This window comes from Gymnogyps californianus, chromosome 1 (assembly GCF_018139145.2).
Source record: "Gymnogyps californianus isolate 813 chromosome 1, ASM1813914v2, whole genome shotgun sequence".
Lineage (NCBI taxonomy): Eukaryota > Metazoa > Chordata > Aves > Accipitriformes > Cathartidae > Gymnogyps > Gymnogyps californianus.
Genome location: NC_059471.1, coordinates 139,454,386 through 139,476,373, shown reverse-complemented (window position 1 = coordinate 139,476,373; position 21,988 = coordinate 139,454,386). Strand labels below are relative to the sequence as shown.

The following is a 21,988-nucleotide window of genomic DNA, read 5'->3' as shown; positions in this document are numbered from 1 at the left end:
CTAACATCCAAATGAGTCATCAGAAGGAGTGGAATATTCTGAGCCATCCCCCAGTGCCCTGCTACTTGAGCCAACTGATGGCAGTAAGAAGATAATTCTCTATTTAAAGCACTTCCATGGAGAAACAACACAGAGTAGTTGGTGATTCTCTCTTTTCCCTTGACAATGTCCTGGCTTCTCAGCACTGTCTCTTTTCTACCTGCTCCCATCTGCTTCCCCAGCCAAGGAGTCCAGTTTCTTTTTGCAAATAGTTTTAGCTTCCCTGCTCAGACTGAGTCTACTCCCACCTTCTGCACTCAACCCGCCTCCCTTGCTCTGCTGGGCTCTGTCAGTTTACTGATGTCCTTCTCCCTTCTTTTTCTTCTATTCTGTTTCAGTATCTTTAGTTCTTCCATACTGAAATCAAACAACTTCCGCTAGGCTGTCTGGATGCAAGCAGGAGAAGTATTAAGAGCCAAAGATGCTTGTTTCGTGGCACCCAGATCGACGCTTCTAATTGAGCCTAGTTCAGTCATTATAGGGCTGAATTACGTAGTTCTGGTGTAGAGGTGGTTTTATATGCCATCGTGTCAACGTGGACAGCTGTGAGAGGAAGCAGCACGTTTAGCAAAGGTGGGATCTTTGGGAATTTTTCCTATTAAACTTTAGAAAGTCCCTAGCAAGCGTATGTGATCTGAAGTTTTCAAACGTTTACAGCCTGGCTAGAGTGAAGTGGCAAAATCCACTTCCTTAACAGGCTACCTCCCATCCTAATCTCTGCTCCAAACGTGGGGATGCAGGAGTTTCTCAAAGAAAAGGTTTCTGTAATTTGGCAGCATGGACCAAACAATGCTTCGATAGGCTCGTTCTTGGAAAGGTCTAAGCCGTTTGGCTGCAGATTTTCAAATAAGTTATCCCTGAGGCACACACCTGGTGAGGGAAATTTTCAGCCAAACAGTTTAAGTTTGGCAAAGTTTTTAAGCGACTGAAAATGCAGTCTTATAATAGGAGGTATCTGGCAATCATAACAGTTGGCAGTTTTGCTAGCCCCACCTATAATATTTTTGGATCATTTAATCATGTAGTGAAGATTTTTAAGGGGGTATTTTTTCCATTAGAATTTAGTAAGATACAACTGTGCAGCTTCCTCATACTCCTTTGAGCTACAAAGCATAGAGAGATCATTTTAAGCCAGCATGTCGAGTTTGGAATCACTAGCCAATTCCCATAAGCTTCATAATACTGGGAAGTCTGTAACTGAACATGTAGGTAAGAAATGAGAAAAAATATACTAAAACTGTTACTGACTTTTCCAGTTTTAACACCCTCAGTATACCTTTAATTATTTTAAAAACATATTTTTACATGTTCTAAAAATTATTTTAGAAGCGAGAAATTAAAGTCTTACTGATATGTTTCATCCATGCCTGTTTGACTATTTGGTTATTATTAGCTCTGACAATGTCATGCTACTTTAAACAAGAGAAAAGCAGTAAATATACAAGGACACTGATAATAGAGAACATTTTGATCTATGCAGCTTTCACTTGTAACAAAATATTTGGTATTTGCTCTTGTGACTACACTTAGCAAACTTCGTAAGAGAACAGCAAGGTTTTTATTCCTTTTGAACCACGTATTTATTAACATTTTTATAGCTAAAAGATTATATCCTCCAAAGAATTCTGCAGCTTCTAAAAAGAAATACATATCTAAATAGTTTAGGCCTGCCTTCGTAAGTCTTTATGCGCTAGGATTTGCTCAGTATGTGTTTTGTTTGTTTGTTTACTTTTGGATGCCAACTCAAATGCAAAACATTTGGGTATAACAAGTTGCTCTTCATATTGCACGGCAGAATATACTTTATTCTGATCTGTGAAGGGGATGAAAATTTTCTTGATGGTGGTAGTTACAGAATGATTTTGGTCAGTTGCCCAGTGTGGCTTCAGCTATTACAAGGATAAACAGATTACACCCAGTAAAAACTTTTATAGAATGTTGGTAGCAGGAAGGAAAACACAAAAATTTGTCATCGCTGATCAGACCACTGGCGTTTCAGCTCTCTCCCTAATCTCTGTCATTGGAGCAGTTACCAAATGCTTTAGAGGAAACTGAGGGACTCGGGTAGACGTGCATATATTAATATGTAGATGGAGGAAACTTCTTTCTAATACCAGGCATCTAGTAGATGGTGTTAGGGTCCTAAAACTGGAGCCCTGTAAATGAATGTTTCATTTTGCAGCCTTTCCTTTCTGTCCTTGCTCAGAACATTAAGATGCTGAATAATACCAATGCGATTACAGCTCGTCAGGCCAAAATTGGTACCAGGTTGCGAATTGACCATACTAAGGAGATAAAGCATAACTAGCCTAATTCATACCTGGATAAACTCAGCTTGTTGGAGCCGCCTGGCAAGTAATACCCAGAATTCAGACTCTGCAAAAAAAGCTTTTATAAGTCAAATGAATATGTCCTTGGCTTAACAAAATAGCTTTAGTTTAGTGTGCAGTCCCTCTATGTTGCACGCACCCCAGCCAAATAAAGCGGTCATCTGCAGAAAAAATTGTACATCTTTGCTTCTGCTGTGTAATAATAAATATTAACCAAGGAAATTGGAAGATTAAATGAGGATAAATAGCCAAACAGTTACAGGTGAAATTCTGGAATAACTGGATTTAGAACAAGGGAAGGATTGCAAAAATAAAAGGGTTAGAAACGGGAGCTTGGGATGGGCACGACAGCGAACACGGACAGCGACCGCATCTCCAGAGCGGGCACAGAGGCGAGGAGATTTTTTTTCCACGATGACGGCAGACTGCTGAATCACACCGGTCACGTGAGCCCGGGCCGGACCCGCGGCCGCGCCGCGCCGGGCGCGTGCGTGCGTGCGCCCGCAGCTGCAGGCCCCCGCGCCTTCGCCCGCCACCCAGCGCCTTCCCGGCCACCCCCCCACCCCCCCCCCGGCCACCCCCGTCCGCCCTGCCGCTCCGACACGCTCAGGGCCCCGGCGGGGCAGGTGCTCAAAGCAAAGGAGCCAAGTAGTAGACGCGCAAGTGACCCCCTTGAGCCCAGGAGGAGCTCATAACCTACAGAGCTCGCGTGCCCTGCCGTACTCGGAGGGGAGCGGGTTGCTCTACGTGGGTTTTCACAGCTTGAATTTCCGTAGAGTAAATATTTCGGTAGCTAAACAGTGGTCAGAAATACAGCCTTTCCCTCTGAAGCAAAAAAAAAAAAAAAAATCGGGCATCTGTTACAGTTAGATCTGAAAAGTACTTGGGAGAAACAGAATAATCTGAAGTTTAAACTCTCTGATAAATTATTGTTAAATATTTTGATTACTGTATACAGCATATTTATTACTTGTCTGCATTTGTGTTTGAGGATCTGAGATTCTGTGTGCAAGTTAATCACAGCATTTCAATGTGAAATATTTTCATAGTTTGGAGCACTCAGATGAGTTTAAATTACACATTTTACTGGATTTTAATTGCAATATTTCTTTACATAAATAACTTTGTAAATATTCTTTTAACCTCGCTGCATGAAAATACATTAATTTACAATCACGCTAAAATCTATAAGCAATTTTTTTTTTTCCAAATGAAAAGCTAATGATGAGTGGATTGCAGCAAATTCTCTTCATTACTTCGTGGCTATTCAGAGCCTTGCAAAAGGACTCACGTGGTTGCCTAACTACACAAAAATAGCAGAATTAATATTCCCTCCGAGTTCCCAGGCACCAGCCGGGGGGAGGCATCCTGCGAGCCCCAGGCGGACCCCGAAGCGCGTGGGAAAGAAGGAGTTAAAGCGAGTCAGGCGAGTCAGCTTGGACAGCGAGCGCAGGCCTTTCCTCTTTCGCCTTTTTTTTCTTCTTAATTAATCATACGCTGCTTCACAATTTAAATATGGAAATGGCGAGCCATTCGCAATTATTAATGAGCCTCCAGGCTGTCCTGTGGCGTTTCAAGACAAGCTGTGTCAGCCCGCGGAAAGCAGCATGGCATCTCCTTTCTGATGTGTGTGAAATTTATGTGCACAAAGGCTCCTCCTTATCTATGCGCAAGCTAAATAAATAAATAAAGGCTTTTGTTTGCCAGGCTACTTGCACATGACTGTTTTGACTAAATCACTCCACGTTATTTGTACTTTACAGTGCCTAAAGAGAAAAAGCGGGGCGGGCGGGGGGGGGGGGGGGGAGAGGAGGAGGCGGCGGGCGTGAGGGGCGAAGTCCCCGAGCCTACGCTACCTGCTCCCGTGCGGCCGCTGCTCAGCCGCTGCCCCCCCGCTGGACCGGGCGGCTGATGGGCCGGGGGCGGGAAGCGCCCCTCCTCCCCCGAGATACAAATAACAGCGCCGAACAATAAACTCTGCCCTCGCCTGACACCCGCCTTGCGACAGGCGGCTTGGCACGCTGCCAGCTCCTTCACCCGATAAGACGGGGCAGGAGGTGGCGGGCGGCGTGGACAACATGGCCGATGTTTAGTCTCCGCTCCCCGGCCCGTGGCGGGACGGAGCGGAGCGGAGCGGCTCGGCTCTCGTCTCCTCTCCTCCCCAGCACCCAGCCGGAGGGGATGGCTCGGAGGATTCAAGCGGCAGCATCCCTTTCTCTTTATTTATTTATTTATTTTTAAGCCCCCTCCTTTTTTTTTTTATCTCCTTTCCTTTTTCTGCCGGTATGTCAACTATCCATTCAATGCAGTGTACGACTAGGTAAAAAACAGTGACGGGCAACTAGTTTAATTAGTCTCGGTTTTTTTTAGAGCCTTTATAAATGAGGAGCAGTCCAAGGTGGGAGGAGGAAGCGAGGAGCGGAAGGGACAGGGAAAGGGAATGAATGGTGAAGGATAACAAAGAGTCAGGTGCAGTGCTGTATGTGCGTCCTCACGGCTACTTATAGATTGATTTATTTTTTAAGATGTTCCTGTAGCAATTAAATAAGAAAATGGAAAAGCTGTGGAAGCAAAAGCCAGGTTTCTAACGGCAGCTACAGGCTTTGAAAGAAGCGTATGCATTGTATCAGGAAGAGCCTGTTCGTGTAGTGATGGAGAAGAACGTACCATCCAGTTCTGTGGGACAGCAATACGTAAAGATACGTCTGACTTTGGTTTTCCCGCTCCAAAATAGCCTGCTGCTTCACTGGGTGAAGGTAAAATCCCTCTAACGCGTTTTTGCGAGTTTGCCATGTTAGATAAGAGCGTGACTTTGATGTCTTGATGTAGTTGCAAAGCGAAACAAACCGGGGCAAAGACAGGGATTTCAGCTACAGCGCGGGGGGGGGGGGGCGGGGGGGCGAGAAGATCAGGATATGATAAACACCACTGAAAAATGGCAGGAGAATAATGTTTACTTTTGAATATATGGCCTGCTGCCAGGTTGGCGCTGGTTTTTAGGTTAGCAGAGGTTGGAGGAAGGGCCAGACTGAGGCGTGGCTAGCTGCTGTCAAGGAAAAAAAAAAGGGCTGCAAATTGCTGTTCTCAGCTTTTTTTCTCTCCTCTCCTCTACACCCCCCCCCCCCCGCCCTCCCCCGAAAAAAGGCAGTGCTTTCTCTTAAGGCTATTAAAAATGATGCAGAATTTTAACCATCTGCTGTACCGAGTACGCTTCACTGGTGCTGCAAAGCTGTATTTTTGTAAAGGGAAGAAATTGCAAAGCTTTCGAAATAGAAAGCTATTTTGTAAGCATTTAAATATTTCAGGAAATAGTGTCTTTAAAGACAGATGTTTTTTAATTGCAAATTGAGAAATGAGTATTAACAGAATTGAAACGTTTTTAGCCTATTGTGATGGGGTTTTTTGCTAAAAGGGACACAGGTGTACTGCTACAGTACAGCATACCACTGCTTTAGAAATGTTGTGTGAGCAATATAAGACTCAAGAAATGGACAGTGGTAGAAGCTGATAGTTTTTGTAGCCTTGTGACTTTTTTTCAAGGCTTGCTGTGGAAGTGCACGAGATGTAGCTAAATGCAGCAAAGTCATTTCTTGCATTTGACCAGCTGCATATGTATGTATGGGAGTAAAATTATTTAATGAGTAGCATGGAGATTGGCAAAGGAATCGTGTCACTGGTAACAGCCTCCTGAACTATAGTAATATGTCCAGTGCACAAAGGAAGAATATTTCTAAGTAATAATAGATGGGAAAAATGCTTTTGAAGTGATGAAGCTTAAAGGAGAAAATAGAAGGAATCTTTAATGTGGTATTCTTATTTCTCATAAATTAGATTAACTGTTTAAGTGCCATGAACAGCAAATTAAATATTTCAAATATTCATAAATCAGAGTATAACGTTTGTCTGGAGTAAGAGCTAAGAAAATTGGAGGTTATTGCCTCATAATTCATCTATGTATTTAAGATCAATTAGCAAGTTATTGGAAAAAGAAATTGTAGTGAAGTATTTAAGGCATGCAGTTCCTTTGAAAATGCAGTTTGGGTTTTCTCTTTTAAGATCTGTCAATACTAGATTGTTACCTAAAGCCACTGGTTATTATTTGTAACTGGGAGGGCTGTATTTTCTTTAAATGAAACATCTACAAATGAATGTTAAGAAAGGCATTTACTTTCTGAAGCCAATGTAGAGGCCCAGTTAAACCTCTTCATTCAATTTCAATCTTTTTTTTTTTTTTAAAAGACTATATTATAGATGTCTTGTAGACTAAGTAAATCTTCTTATTTTTAAAGCTGAAGATTGGGGGCTGTATTTTGTCACCTGTTGCCTACCACAGAAAGAAAAGGGGGGAGAAAACATTACTGATCAAGCAAGCTTTTGCACAGAACTTGCCGTTTGTCATTTCATTACCATTCGGTAGAAAAAATAGCCACTTTTTTTTCTTCCACTTTTAGGTGCCACATAAAATTGTACAATATGTTTGCTTCAGATAGTGCCAAAGAAGCATAATGAGGTGTTTAGTCACAGTTTGGATGTGGTATTGGTAGAAAACAGTGCAGGAGCTGTGGGCTAGACTTTTGGGGGAATAGTCCTTGTAATCCAAGGCTGCCTAAATCCCAAGCTGGTATCCAGGCAATATTGAGACACTATATTCTCTGTTCGCTTTTTGTTGGGCTGTTATCTGCTGAACATTTTCCTTTTCTTGCAAGGTCCTCAGTATGGCTGGGGATTTTGCTGTTGTGGTTTGTTGTTTTGTTTTGTTGTTTTTCTTCTGTTAACCCTTGGATTTCTGTTTGCTCCCTTTCTTGCAGAGCACCTTCGTAAATACGAATGCAAACAGTCTGGAGTAAGTGTGCTTTTCTGATACAGAATATGAGGATGGGAGGGCTTTGCAGGGTGAATCTTTATAGACCAGTAAAATACTGATGTGCTAACGTTTTCCCCTACTATGTATCTGGATTTAAAAGTCAGTGTTGTGTATCAGAGCACTCCAGTATGATGAGAAGTACACGTATCACCTAATATTCTGCAGTTTAGAGAAAAAAGATTTCTGCGTGAATAAACATGTCTACCAATACTATAGTATTGATGTTATACTGCAAGTTAATTTTATTTTACTATATGTGCAAAATACAGCATTATGCAGGCTTTGAGATTTCAAAATTGTATATTGGAAACCTATTAGGATGTAGGACTATATGAAACTATGAACACTTCTACTAATAGTGAAAGTGTATCACTTGTTTATAAGAGTGTTTTTCTGTGGGTATGGAATCGTATATGAATAAATATGTAGTAGGTGCTGGGATTACAAAATTATTTTGGATTTGGCATTGTTTGATATATTACGTGTAATATATGTTGTCATCCCCTAACACATCTCAGTATAACCTTAACATTTTTATTCTAATATCAGTTTGCTCTTTCAGCAAACGCAATAGCATGAAGCTGTGGATTCAGGTTACATATTTAGTTCTAAATTTAAATAAGCAGCTTATTTTAATATTAATTTCACACTCCTAATGATAGCTGAACAATAATATCTTTGTGCAGTTGTTTGCAAAAAATTGAGCTTAAGTTGCTGAACCCTAGATACTGTATTTTTGCTTTGTTGTTGAATGCTGGAGCTGGTTATTTGAAAATAAGTGGGTGTTTTTTGAGATACTGGAAAAAGTTGTTTTTATCACTTTGTATTCATATTCAATATTCTCTGGTTAAATAGAATATGAAACATAGTATAATTAGTGTCATTTAAATAATGAATTAAAGCCAGCAGATGATACAATATGCAAAACAGTTTATAGTAACAATCAATTTCCATATAGTTCTATGTACTGCCAAATTATTGATAAAATAAATTGTATGAAATATAGTAAGAGTAAGGGCATGTTGGGTGATACTCGCTATGCAGTATCATTATTAACTGTGCTAAAGATACCGTGATCCAAATAATTTGATAATCTGGGTGAGATTATGAGTGATACATAAGCCGGGAAAGTTTTACGCAAATACTTTTTTTTTTTTTTTTTTTTTTTTTTAAATGAAGTCAGAACTAAACAGATCTGCCTGACTTTCAAATCCACAGAACACCACAGACTGAAGAGAGAACCTCTGGAACATCTTTCTAAGCTTGTCTTGTGTTGGCGTCTATTACTATTACAAAATATACAGTACATCTTGTCTGAACATACTCTGAAAAGCCTCTGATTTGTGAATTTTTCCAGTACCAATGGAAAACATGTTATACTAAATTCTAAAAGTAGATAGAGGGCTTGATTCTGAACATAGAACACTTTTTAATTATGTTTCCTGTGATTTGAATAGAGAGCCAAATCAGGCCTACCGAATTTGTTTGAAATGAAACAGAAAATACAAATATATGTGTGCAAATATATTTATTTGTTTCTAATCTGCCTAATTAAATCAGCAATGTGGTATCTGGTGTCCATTAAAAATGTTTGGTTTTGGTTTTTTTTCCCAGGGCCTGGTTTAGAAAGTGTTTCATGGTCAGTGGAAAAAAATGAGGAAGAGGAGGGTGTGGCTGCTGCTTAGAGGATCTGGCCCTGCAAATGGGCCCTAGCTTGTGGAGATGTGGTCCTTCATCGTGACAAAACAAAGACTTCTTCTAGGTAAAACAAAAATACTTTTTTTTTTTTCTTAAGCAGAAATCAAGTAGGCATGTAATCCTATTATTTCTTGATGCATATTTCTGAAGGATGATCAGTTGTCCTCACTTGAGTTTGGTAGCTTTATTTGCATCTTGTTTTGCCCCAGATTTCTCAACTCTTTCATTAATCGTGACAAAAACTAGTTCCAACTTTATAGAGTAATAAGGAAAGCAGTTTGATGTTTTGTTTATTCTGAATATCTAACAAGGGACTGATCCTGTAAACTCTAGAATGTATCTGTACCCACTTAATTTTTATTTCCATTCAGTATGCTGCACCATTAGCCCCTGAACTGACACATATACACACAGATATTTTTGTCTATAGTCCTTTATATTATTATGGCAATTACAGGATCGCAAAAGCTTGGAATGAGACTTTGAGAATATTTTCAGGTGACAATTCTTGTGGGATGAGATTTTGACAGTATTTCCAGTAAAACTATATATATTTTTTTTTTTTAAAGACATAGTCCACGCTTGTTACAAGGGCTATTTGATAATAATGCTTATTTGCAATCTTAATTCTGTGTAATTGATGTTAAAGCTATTTTTCTGCAGTGGCATGGTTTTATCACTCATTTTATTCCTCTGCTGCTGCAAATGTTGCTGCAGCAAATGTAATTTGAAAATGTGTGACTTTTACTGATACCATGAGTGAAGATGGAGCTGAAGAAACTTCTTCAGTAGTATAACCACTCACAGGTGTGGTTACAGAATCTGCTCCCTCATCTCCTCTCTTATATTTGAGCTCATCATCTCTTAATTATGTATCCTTGTTCTCCTTTGAAGAGCAGCAATGTGTGGGTTGTGGTGAGGTATTATCACAGTCTGGGTGAATTGTTAGCCACAAGACTGAAGGCTAAGTGTAGCAAACCACCATACGAGTGCAATATCCCAGGATCTGACACACATCTTGGAATCTCTTATAATTATTAAATGGTTTTTGCAAATAATGAGGTGTGGATGGGGAAAAAGATAATAAAATAAACAAGGAAACACATTTGTATGGTAAAACAATGTCTTATAATTTAGGTTCTTGCTAATTATTTGCGGGGAGGGGAAGAGCAGGTGGCAAAGTAAACATACATGTTTTTAAGTATTTTTGTGAAGTTTGAGCGATGCATTGATAGCATTGTATCAGGCACAGTAGCTAGCTTAGAGGATGAATGATTTCGCTGTAGTTAAAGTGAACTTGTCTATTTTTTTGCCATTGCTTTTGGCCATAGGAAACAAAAGTAGAAATTACTGCATTGGATCAGATCCACAGTCTAATTAATGCTAAGTCTACCCTGACAGTTTGTACAAAGGGTTGATTGGTAAGAGAACGGAGGGCGAAGACGACCAACATTTGATCCTTTTGGAATACCCTGTCCTTGCCAGAAAGCGGGCCAGCTAGATCCGTTGGCCAATGGCTTTATCATGGCTTTGCGCAAAGGTCTTTATGGTCTTTCCAGCAAACAGCCCCATTTAACACTATATTTTTGTAGGCTATGAATAGAACCGTATTTTTTCAGACTCCCACTGATGTCCCTTAATGACGGACCGTGGTGCTGATTTTCACATGCTCAGCCTGCACTTTGTAAAATAACGTATTCCCATAGTTTGAATTTACTGCTTATTTAATTTAACTGAATAATCTCCCATTCAAGGCTAGAAGTAGGTGAGAAAGTCAGACTACAATTCCTGACTTTCAACGTACGTATCTCTGTTGTGTTCCCTGTTGCTCATGTGCTCACTAACATAAATAGTTTAATCACTTTATGTCTTCATATATGGCAGTCTTTTTGTAAGTCAAATAATTTTAGTCACCTGCCCCTGCACTCCTGTTACTTCTGTAGCTGTAATGAGGTAAGGTAAAAAGAACTGTAGATAGCATTCTCCGTGAAGGTATTTCCCTGGCAGGTATATATTAGAAGGGTAATGTTTTCAACACAGTATTCTGTGCTTTTTTGCATGCATCGTAAAACTTGGCTTATTTGACATTGCTGCATATACGTGAAAGCTTTTGTTGGCTTGTTATGATGGCACTCAGGTCTTTTCCTCCTCCCAAGAATGTTGCAATATGATTTCCTTAGCAATTATAAAAAAAAAATTTACCGTGTTTCACATTCACTCAAACTTCGTTAAACCCTTCAGTAACCCAAATACACTCCTCTCACTTGTCAGTTTTGCCACTCTGTTTTACAGCTGATCTTTCCAGACCACTAACTGAAGTTAAAAATTGATACCAGCATGGCCTCTGCATGCAACAGCTATTAACCTTTTTCTTCTTAAAATGTCTTTTTATTCCTACATTTTACTTTTGGCTGCTTAGCTCATTTTTAATCATGACTCCAACTTTCAGTCATGATTACTCTGTTTTCTTTATGGTCTTTATGAGTCACATTATCAAAGCCCTTTTGAAAGGCCAAATAAATAATAATTTCTTCTGTGGATGCACTCCAAGTTAAAAAAGACATATTTTTCATTATGTTAGCAATGTTGTTTTTCTCTCCATTATGTAATCTCTGCTTAGGCATTAAAGTTATAATCTTTTAAAGTAGCCTTCAGACAGTTTACTAAATGCTAGAATTCATTGGCATGTAATCTGGATCATCATTTGTGGCTATTTTTAAGGAGTGCTACCCTTTCATTCCTGATAGGAGAGTGCCTATTTTTGTTGGAAACCCTGCCTCCAACCTTGAGCTGCTTCACAACTCCTGCATGTGTATCTAGTCCTCAGAATGGCTTGCCTTTTAATTTATCCAGTTATTTCAGCACTTTCTGTTTTGGTATCTGCTGCTCTTTCACCCTTTACTTGCAAAAAAATTGATTAATGGGATTTGCTGTCTGGAGGGACCAGAGGAGACAATTTGATCACTTGAATATCATAGATTTTTCCACCTGTATTAAACCTGATAACTTCTTTTTAAGCTAAAAGGTACCTTTGGGTCTGTCTGGATTTCTGGGCATCAGGAGATAGAGGTGTATCCAGGAATATGAGGTAGGGTCAATATTGCTCCACCCCCCCAAAAAAATGGACTGTGCAAGAATTTTGTGTCACAAAGTCATGTTTCCTCTGTTTTCCTGTTCAAGAGAAGGGACATCTTATTCCATAGCTTTCTAGAGTGTGGTTTTCACTTCCCATCTTGGAGGGAGAGTGCTGGTGGCTGGTATGAAGGTGAAAGAGAACTGGAAAATGAAAGATCAGGAGGTATAATCTTGAGCTTCCACTGGAAGAAGTAGTGGGTGTACAACTTTTTTTTTTTTTTTTTTTTTTTTTTAAATACCCCAGATCAGGAACCCAGCTAACAAGAAATGCTAATATGGTCATACACGGTGAGAAAGGGTGAGTTTACTCTTTTGCATGACTAAGTATCTCAAGGTCATCATCAGCCGTTATCTTTTCTGCAATGTTTTTCCTCCTCTTTATTCACTCCCTTTGTTTCTCAGTACTTTTTCAGACTTGCCAGACAACTGTTGTGCAGTCTTCCTGCTTCTAATGTATGTCAATAAATTGTCCTTATGTCTTTGGCTCAGTCCTTATGCTCCTAATCTCCATTTTTAAATATTATTTTCTAGGTATATTCTTTGGTCTAGTTGTTTCAGTTCAGGGCTTTTGTTTTTCAGAAAAGGTACCTCTTTGCCTCAACCTATTACAAAGCTTTTCTCAGTACTCAGATTGCCCTTGTCCACCTACTTCTGTGTCTAGAGATTTTTGTTACTCTTTTTTTCTGATGGATATGCTATGCCTGCATAACCTTTCATGTATAAAAGCAGAGTGTTCCCATTGAAGTCAATGGGAAGATCTGATAAACATACAATGTGACGATATGGTACTGTGTTTCCAGGTAGCTTATTTTAAATACCTGCTGTATATTTTTGTTTTTCACTAGGTGCTTGTTTTGCTCTGGACACGGGCTTTTTTAAACTTGTTGTCTGTCAAGGCTTTCTGACTCCACTGTTCTTTCTTTGACTCCTGGTATATAATAAAAAGCCCTATATTTTATATTAGATTTCGAGGAACAGCAATCACTGGAAACAGTATTATTAGGTTCGATTGTTCCAGGCACAGAAGTGGACAGGTGAGACAATGTGGAAGAGTTAAACTGAGTGCCAGTCTTTCACCCACCTGCAGTGGGAATACCGCCCATCATGGTGCAAACACATGGTTTGGAAGTTTCTTCTTTACGCTTGGCCATGTTGGAATCTGTTGTGAGCCATCTGGGCTAAACCCTGTGCTCCCCAGTGGGACGTGTATGCTAGGAAGGCTTTCTCCTTTTGGTTTTCCTGATGACAGTAAGTTTCCCTCTCTTCCTACTGGGGTGAAGAAAGATCAGAAACCACAGGAGCAAGGAACAGCAGTGGTGAAGAAGGAAGTGATTCTTTTCGCAAACAGAGAGAATGTAATAAGGCAAACGTAATGTTATTTTTATTGGATTCTTGATTTCATTTATCTGTTGAGATCCTTTTAAAAACATTTGAAATGCATGGTTTCCTGCTATGAAGAAGCCTGCAAACAGAGGAAAGTGACTTCTCGAATGTCTTGAAGAAGAGTGCAAAGAATCTTCCTTCCTCGTCCTGCATGATGCTTGAGGATGCAGGGCTAGCAGAAGAGACGGGAAGGGGCAGAGCGTACCAGTGTGAATGCAGGCTGGATATAATGAGACCCCACCTTGCCACACTTTATGCATTAATTCATGTTGCTAGAGACTAGAAAGCTGCATGTATTGTTGTGGATTCAAAAATAGCTATTTTGCACAAAGTATCTGAGAATTGAAGGACACCCTCTACACCCCCACCCCCCCCCACCCCCCCCAATATAGTCCATGCAGTGAGCTCCTGTATTGTGCTGCTCTAGGACCTTGTTTTTTGGAGTCTGGCACTCCTGGTCCTCCTTTCAAAGTCAGCTGGCATGGTGGGTGATCTAGTGCTGATTTCAACTGCATTTAGTCCCTGTGGGTTTTGTCTGTGGTGCTGAGCTCCCTGCGCCAAAGACTTTGATCAGCTTGGACCCCCTGCCTGGCCTTATTCCTATTATTTTCTTCTGGAACCTCTAGCAATGTTCAGCTTCATCAGAAGTGCTTCTGCCTGAGGGTAGAGAGGGGAAAATATCTTAGTCTAGACCACTCCCTTCCACATGCTCTTTTTCTCCCATCCTGGCCGAGTAACTGATGGTAACATCTGCATCCCAGTAAGCGATATGACCACAGATGAGGAAACAAAGGCACAAAGCAAAAGTTGGGATCATCCAGCAGGCCAGCAGATTAGAGGTGAGAATGGAAAGGAGACAGTCCAGCGTGCTGTCTAATGGGCCACGTTGCCTCGCATACGTTACCAATGCAGCATTAATTTAGCTGTTTTCAAGAGGTGCTTCTGTTAATATATTTCATATTAATAATGATGTTCTAAGATGTTATAAAAAAGTTGATAACAGAAAGCTTAACAGACAAAAGAAGTGCTTATTTAGCCTGATTAAGCCTAGCTATCGGCATACGTGAATTCTCATAGGCAGCATATTTTCACTTTATTTTCCTTGGTTTCTTTTTTGCAAGTGAACCATCTTGGAGTCAGCAGTTGTCTACAGCAACAGGCAACTTTTATGCCTATCCACATACTACAGGATATTTTAAGATTCACATTTATAATAGCTACAAAAGATTACACTTTTGAATAACCATTTTAAGACCCAAACAATTTTATAAATCAAGTCAAAACTTTTCAAAAGGAGATAAAGAAAAAAAATTGTACTGAGGTGATCGTTTTCATTGAAAATATTTTTATAACTTTAAAAATAACTTCAAAACAACTGGCTAGCTGTGTAGAAATTAACCTGGTTTTGGAAGAAGACCACATGAAGTTGGTACGTACTTGTGCTCTGGAATTAATGCGCCATTGAGCCTTGGCAGCTTAAGGTATCTCTGTTTTGAAGGGGGGGGGGGTAGGGGGGAAGTCAAATGATTTAGTGACTGAAGAGAGTTGCCACTTGTGTGAGCTCCATCCCTAGGGATATGACCTTTTTAATCCTCTTTAGTTAATGTATTGGTGATCTTTACTTAGGCAGAGTAAACAGTGCTGTTCTGAACAAAGGGGAGGTCATGCTTCCTGCATTACACTCTGACCCCGGGGTCGCGGCCTTTGTTCACTTCTCAATGGGAATTGCTCTCAGAGGGCCACCACAAAATGGAGAACTAATTTAGGCACGTGCTGGCAGAGAATGGCAGAGTATCAGGTTTGTCTCACCCGAACCTCAGAGTGTGTGGCAGTCACAGCCAGAGTAAAAGTCAAACTATTTCAAAGAGGACGTATTAGCTCTTTACTTACCGATGGCTGTGGCACTTAATCCCTTGTTGAACTAAATATATTGCTTGGGTCTTACCCCCATGCTGCCAGTAATTCAACTTCTGTTTTCAGCCTTTAAACTCCTGCCCCCCCCTCCCCCCCGCCGACTCTTCCAAATGAAGAAGCATCGGAGTAGTGAAAATTAGAGAATTTTTCTCTTAAAAGAAAGAGAGAAACCGCATGGCAATCGCAGCATTAAACTTGGGCCTCTGAGGTCTCAAAATACGCATTGTTTCTCAGCCTGTAAGGAAACGTGATGCTGTGTCCCAGCAGATTGTATTCATCACCTTTTTCATAACACTTTCTTTGTGTTGCACCAAGTAAATACACACACACACGCAGAGCCCTGTGAAGCCGAGCATGGTAAGCATGGGGTACTAAGCCAAAGTGAACTAGCACTTCCTCATATTTATCACTAATTTTATGCAAAAATGCTGATTTTTTTTTTTTTTTTTTTTTTCTTTTTGGCTTCAAAAGTAACTGGTGGCAGAATGTGATGCATCTCATTTTTAGTTGCTGTGACCAGGGAACATATATAAACACGGAAGCTGAGATAAATTATCTGTAAGACTCGCATATAGAAAGCCATCACCTTTCACTGAAAGATGCTTATTATTTTTCATCTATATGCTGTTCTTTGCTCAGCAGTAAAATCTGTGAAATACAATGATAGATCATAAAATAATTAAACTGTAAACACATATCTTAGTCAAAATATGCTTTTCCACATTTCTTCCTTCTATCAAAAAAAAAAAAGCCCTTAATTGCTGATGACAGCCAAGTTGTGTAAAACACAGCAGGGTTAAAACTGAGCACAAGGGATGTGTGTGTATTTGGGGGAGCTTACAATGTTGCCATCACAAAAATAAGTAATACTATGATAGTAAGCTTTGAGGCTTCTGTGGCTGGTGATGTGGATAGGATCAAGGTAAAAATGTGTATGACAGTAAATTTTAGTTCTCAGACTTGAGTATGTCTGGGCTCACTGTTTTTTTTTTTCACGTTTTATACCACTATGAATCCCTGGAAGACTCTACTGTATTGGCATAATGGAGTGCAGGTGGGTTCACCTGATGTTACTGCTGGTTTAGGGTACAATCCTGCAAGTGCTAGCTGCTGTGCTGTTTGCAGTTGTCTTTCTCTTGACTCCTTTTAGACGGCTCTGGTAATAAGCGGTGAGCCATCCAATAGATGCTTGTCAGTCTGTGTCTTTTGTACAGTTGTGGGCACCTCTCGTGTTCAGTCCAGCCTTGTGGAGCGGGAGGCTTAACCACGCTGGAAGTGACTCGATCCTGCCCAGGGGCTGGGAGGAGTGCATGGGCAGGAGATCCCCAGTGCCTCCGCCTTGCCCAGAGCATCCTTCTCCCGAGGCTTTTCCAAGGCGCTGGGCAGAGTTGGATAGAGAGCCTGGGGTAGTGCTGCTGCATTTGCTACACAGATTTGCCTTCTGTACCAGACTCTTCTCTCTGGAGAAGAGAGCATGCCACTTTTTTTGACTGTTGCAGACTTCCAAGCCTTTTTTTTCTCCTTCAGATTATGTACTGTAATACGGATTTGCCCAATATAGAATACTGTAACTCTCTTTTGTGTAAGACAGCAAAATTTTCTCTCTGTTTCTCTTTCCTTCTCTTTCCTCATTTTAATTTTTCTTTGCATGCCAGTCATTTTGAGTAAAATGTTATGTCTTTCCCTTAGTTTTCCTGAAGTTGTATTATTTAAACAAACACTTCTAATAATCTACTCTTAGATTTAAAAGTGCATCCTGTAATACAGCAAAATAAGCTCTTTAAACAAAAGAAGTGGCCAAGCAACTGAAACATCATGCCCTTTTAATGAAAAGTTGCATTCAAAGCTGAGCCAAACGTGAACAGCGGAGAGTTAGTACGTGAGCAGCAAGTGACGCTGACTGCAGCAATACTGAAACCAACCCTTCTGTGTCCTTTATTTGTTACTTGAAATTCCCAAAGTCCACTAGCTTTAGATTTTAATGGAAGCCAGAGGGGAAAGGTATATTTACTATACCCATTACCCAATAAAAATAATATTGTCAGGTTAGCATACATATATTCCTCACTTGTGTTACTTAGTTATGATTAATATGTTTACTAATGAGAACACAAGATCCATCCCCTTTCACCATGTGTTCTTCAGTATTAGTATTGCTTTTCTGTTATCTGCAGGATTTTAAAGACTAAAGAGAGAGTCAAGGCAATGTCAGTTGCATTTATTTTGGGGTTTTTTTTTGCCTTAAAGCATTGATACAGTTGTGCTTTGTTTGGAGGTAATGAGCTGTAGGAGAATTTTAAATGTGGATAGCTGCTTAGAGTAAAAAAAAAAAGTTAAGAAAATATTCAGCCAATATTCAAATTTTAAAATATTTCTTTTTCTCAAAAAGATATTGGAACCTTATAATAACTATAGTGAGTGCCTGCTTGAAAGGAAAACTAATTTTTCTCAGTGTGTGTTAAATATTTCAACATGCAATATGATAATCTAAGATGTCACAGTAGAAGTGCATCTTCTGAAACCTTATTGAGTGGAGCTTTTTGGAAGTTTTTTGCTTTGAGTGTTCCTAACTCAAACCTCTCAGGACTTTTTCTTTTTTTTGTTTTACTGTTTAAAAAAGAGCTTTATCCCTGGCAAAATTTGGGTTAATAGAATGGGCAGAGAATACTCTATTTTACTGCGTGAACTTGATTCCTCAGCATTACTATTTCTGGCAGTGATTTCTCCAGCTAGTGTACCTGGTAAAGCTTAATGATGGTTAAGACTTTTCTCATTTCCTAGACAAAGATGTTACTGAAATTAGAAATATGGACTTCCGTATTATTTTTCTAAATTTGCTTTATCAAAATGTGACCCTTGCAGTGAGAACTAAGAACGATTCATATTTAACAGCCACCTCTGTTAAGCAACTGTTGTATACCTGTCTATTCCACTTTTAATATTAAGCCATATTTATTACCCCGTTGATTTCCTTGATCCTTTGGACAATGATTTGCAATATATCAGTTTATCTAAAGAGAGAAAAAATGAAAAATTAAAAAATAGTCTTGTAGAACATGAGTTTGGTCAGGCTTCAGATGTACTATGGAAATTACTGAGACTATTCTTTACTTTTTGAAGATAAACATTTCTCTAAACACTGAACTGCCGGATATATATTTAGGCCCAGTGTAACTCAGCAAAATTCATTTGAAGTAAATGCTTATTTGCCCAATTTGTCTTCTGGTGAAATCTCTTCTTCTGCCTCTTTAACATATTTCTTTTTATTCAAATATTCAATTGAAAGTTTCAAAACGCTACATGGATACAGATAGCTGCATATCATACATCTCTGTGTGTCTGGTTTTTAAATTAATATTAGGATGAGCAGAAAATACAAGACAGACTTCAGTTGCACCTGTAAAAATAAAAATGCTACTTCTCTGAAACTGCGTTGCTATATTTTTCTGCGGTATGAGGATACCAGCCTTACGTTTTCCACTGGCCTTATCCACTTTGGAAAGAAAAGTGCATGACAGCCTCAAAATGGCGTTCTCTGTTAGGGAAAAGCAAAGACGAAAGCTGGAATAACATAGTAGTTCCAGCACAAATTAGCCTTTTCCAATAGATTTCCAATAAATTTCTTAGACTGATTAAAGTTTTGGCCATTAGCTGGCCAGTAAAAGCTGAACAATAATACAGTAAATCTGATATTCCTATAAAAATCTTCCTCTGTATGTATGGGATACCCATTTGCTATACGAGCGTGTGTCTAAGTACAGTATTAAAGCAAAATTGTGTTTTGCAGGTCCCCACAATGAATCTTAAGTATCTGTTTTGCTTTCCCCTCTGTGCTGAAAACTCAGAGCACTGCCAGCTGAGTGCTGGAACAACATTTTGGTCTGTGTGTGCAGTGCTTTATTAGACAAAATCCCTGATCTTTGTCAGTCTCCCTGTTTGTTTCAGATCTGGTACAGGAACGAGGTCTTACATTCAGGTAGTCACAGAGCAGTTATTTAGTTGTATGTGTTCTCTGAATGTAGTGATGAGTTGTTACGATCATGTTGAAGGGATAAAATTACTGCTGATGTAGTGCTGTTATGATCAACTTCTTTTGTGTAGTTCTTACGCTATATTTTAGATATATTAATATTTTTTAAATGACATGTTTATTTGTATAACTAGAAAAAAAAATTAGTCCTGAGCCATGTCTTCTATGATTTTCCTGTTATAATTCAAATGTAACCCTGTGTTAGTAATCTTTAGGCTGCATTATTAAAATATTGTGATTTCTATTGAGCAGTATTATGTAAACTGAATATTAATTTACAGTCTTACTCTAATAGTATTCATACTGGGCTGTTGTAACATGAGACCATAAATGCATATGTACGCATACTTATCATCTCGTGTATAGGTCTACCATATTGCATGCAGAACACATGTATGTGTGTGGGCATGCACAAGCAGAAGAGATGAAGTGTGTGATTTTCTTAAAGCGGTTGTTGGGGGAAGGGGGAATTGTTTAATTTTCTTACAAATAAATGATGGAAGTAATATGGGCTTTAGATGACAACTTTGATTTTGGTATTTGGCTTCAAAAGTTTTTGAAAAGCAGATGTATTTCTAATTGAGTCAGGGAGAGTTCTCTATTTCAAACCAAGTCTCACTGTCCTGTTGCCAAGAGGCAGAAAGCCTGTCTTTTCTTCCCCGCACAATTTTCTTAAGTTACTTGTTTGCACTAGAAAAAACACTGTGCAGTTTTCTTGAAATTTTTGGTGGACCAAGAAAATTCATTGCATTACATTTCTGTTGATAAAATTTTCTGGAAATATAAATTTAAGAGTTGACCTTTTAACATTTCAGTGCTTTTATCATCCATCTAAAATCTCCGGTAAAACACACTTATGCCCTAGGAAAAAATGGTTAAATTCTAAACTTGAAATTTCCATGGATTAGTCACCGATATCCCCTGGGAATTTTCAGTATTCTGAAAAGGAAGTGTTTTTAAACAACTGAAAAACATAGTTCACTGAATAAGTCTGGAAGCAGCTTTTCACAATTCTCCCCCCCCCCCCCCCCCCCCCCCCCCCCCCCCCCCGGTGATGCCAATGTTATCATTCATACTGTACTTTTATTAGTGTAGATAGCATAGTAAAAACTCCCTTGAATGTTTTCCTTATAAGAGTGTTTGTATTGGTTTTGTCAGGTTGTAATAAACTTCATTAAAATAACCTTTATTAAATTATGGCATACATTTCATCTGCATAGATGCTGATTCATCTTTTAAAAAGCAAAATGGGAAATTATAAAAAAAGATTTTTTGCAATAAACTTCTGGTTTGCTGGCAACACCAAAATGACCCTTTCTTTTTAAAAACCGTTTTACATGCCATGTAATGTAAAGGTAATGAAACGTAAAGGTCTCTTCTTTCTATACGAACAGAAACAGTTCCTTCCAGAGCGCGATGCTCTGAGTTGAGGCCTTGCTGCTGCTGCATCTGCTTTGGAGTCCCAGAGCCGTCACTCCACCACTGCAGCTGCTGGTAGTGGAGCAAATTTGAACTTCTGCTGCTGCATGCTACCTAATGCCGTGCCTTGTTCATAGTCTGTATTTGGGAGTGGGGCAGTTGTCCCTTCAAATTTGCTAACATCCTTTCTGTGTATTCTGTCATTTTTGTCAAATGTGGAATATGTGTGTATAGATCGTGGAATGCTTAAATGTATCTCTGTAGGAATACATCTTTCTGGACAAAGGAAATACAGAATCACATGTGTGTGTGACATTTTGTTTACTAAAACTGAAAAGTAGCAGAATACTGTTAATGCTGAATATGTACATTTAGGCATCCCTTCAAAATGTAAGAGACTTAATAATGCAATTGTGACAACTTTAGTAAGTATAACGTGACAGACGGGAAGAAAAAACTCAAATGATTCCCAGGAAGACAGTTCATGGAACACAAATCCTATGAAGTATTGAATTGAAGATGGTGTTCTTTTTTCATAATTTATACCTGCAACTGATATAAAGAATGTAGAAGCCTGTATTATCTGTCCAGATAAATACATGAATACTTTCAGTAGGTTCATTATTCTCTCGATGTTGTATTTTATAATAACAATGTGTCAATATCGTTCATGTTAAGAAATTTTTTTTTTTTCAAGAAGAGAGATTTAAATTTACCAGTGCCAATGTACTCTGTTACAGTGTAAGATTCCAGTGATATTTTAGATAGCCAAGCTAGATAGATCAATCTAAGATGCACCTTATGTACCATGTATTTTAGCTTTAATGGGCTAAAGAGAAATATTACCTTGAACTGTAAAACTGAAGTTGGCTACATAAAATAGATACGATACTAATATTCAGCTCATAAACAGATCGTGTCCCTGTGAATTCTGTATCTACAACCATTTTGGATTAAGTGTCTCTGTGTGTACTAAATAATTGCAACTATGCTATGAATATGTTACCATAATGGACATCCCTTTTTATTTTCTTACAATTTAAGCAAATTTTTCATCTTTACTAACATTTCGCTACCAAAAAACCACTAAGGAATTTCTGTTGTATGTCATTTTTTCCCATTACAATTCACTTTGTTCAGGATTGTAGCACTCTGTTGTAATTAAAAAATAGATAC

The 21,988-nt window shown here is 39.1% G+C and overlaps 1 long non-coding RNA gene across 1 annotated transcript; it reads left to right on the top strand.

The window, feature by feature from the left end:
• The first annotated feature begins 4,891 nt into the window (after window positions 1-4,891).
• Window positions 4,892-21,566, top strand: LOC127021620 (uncharacterized). The gene is made up of 4 exons (XR_007767245.1): window positions 4,892-5,125; window positions 7,178-7,212; window positions 8,848-8,995; window positions 20,788-21,566. It is a non-coding gene; the product is annotated as an uncharacterized LOC127021620 (long non-coding RNA).
• The last annotated feature ends 422 nt before the right edge of the window (window positions 21,567-21,988 follow it).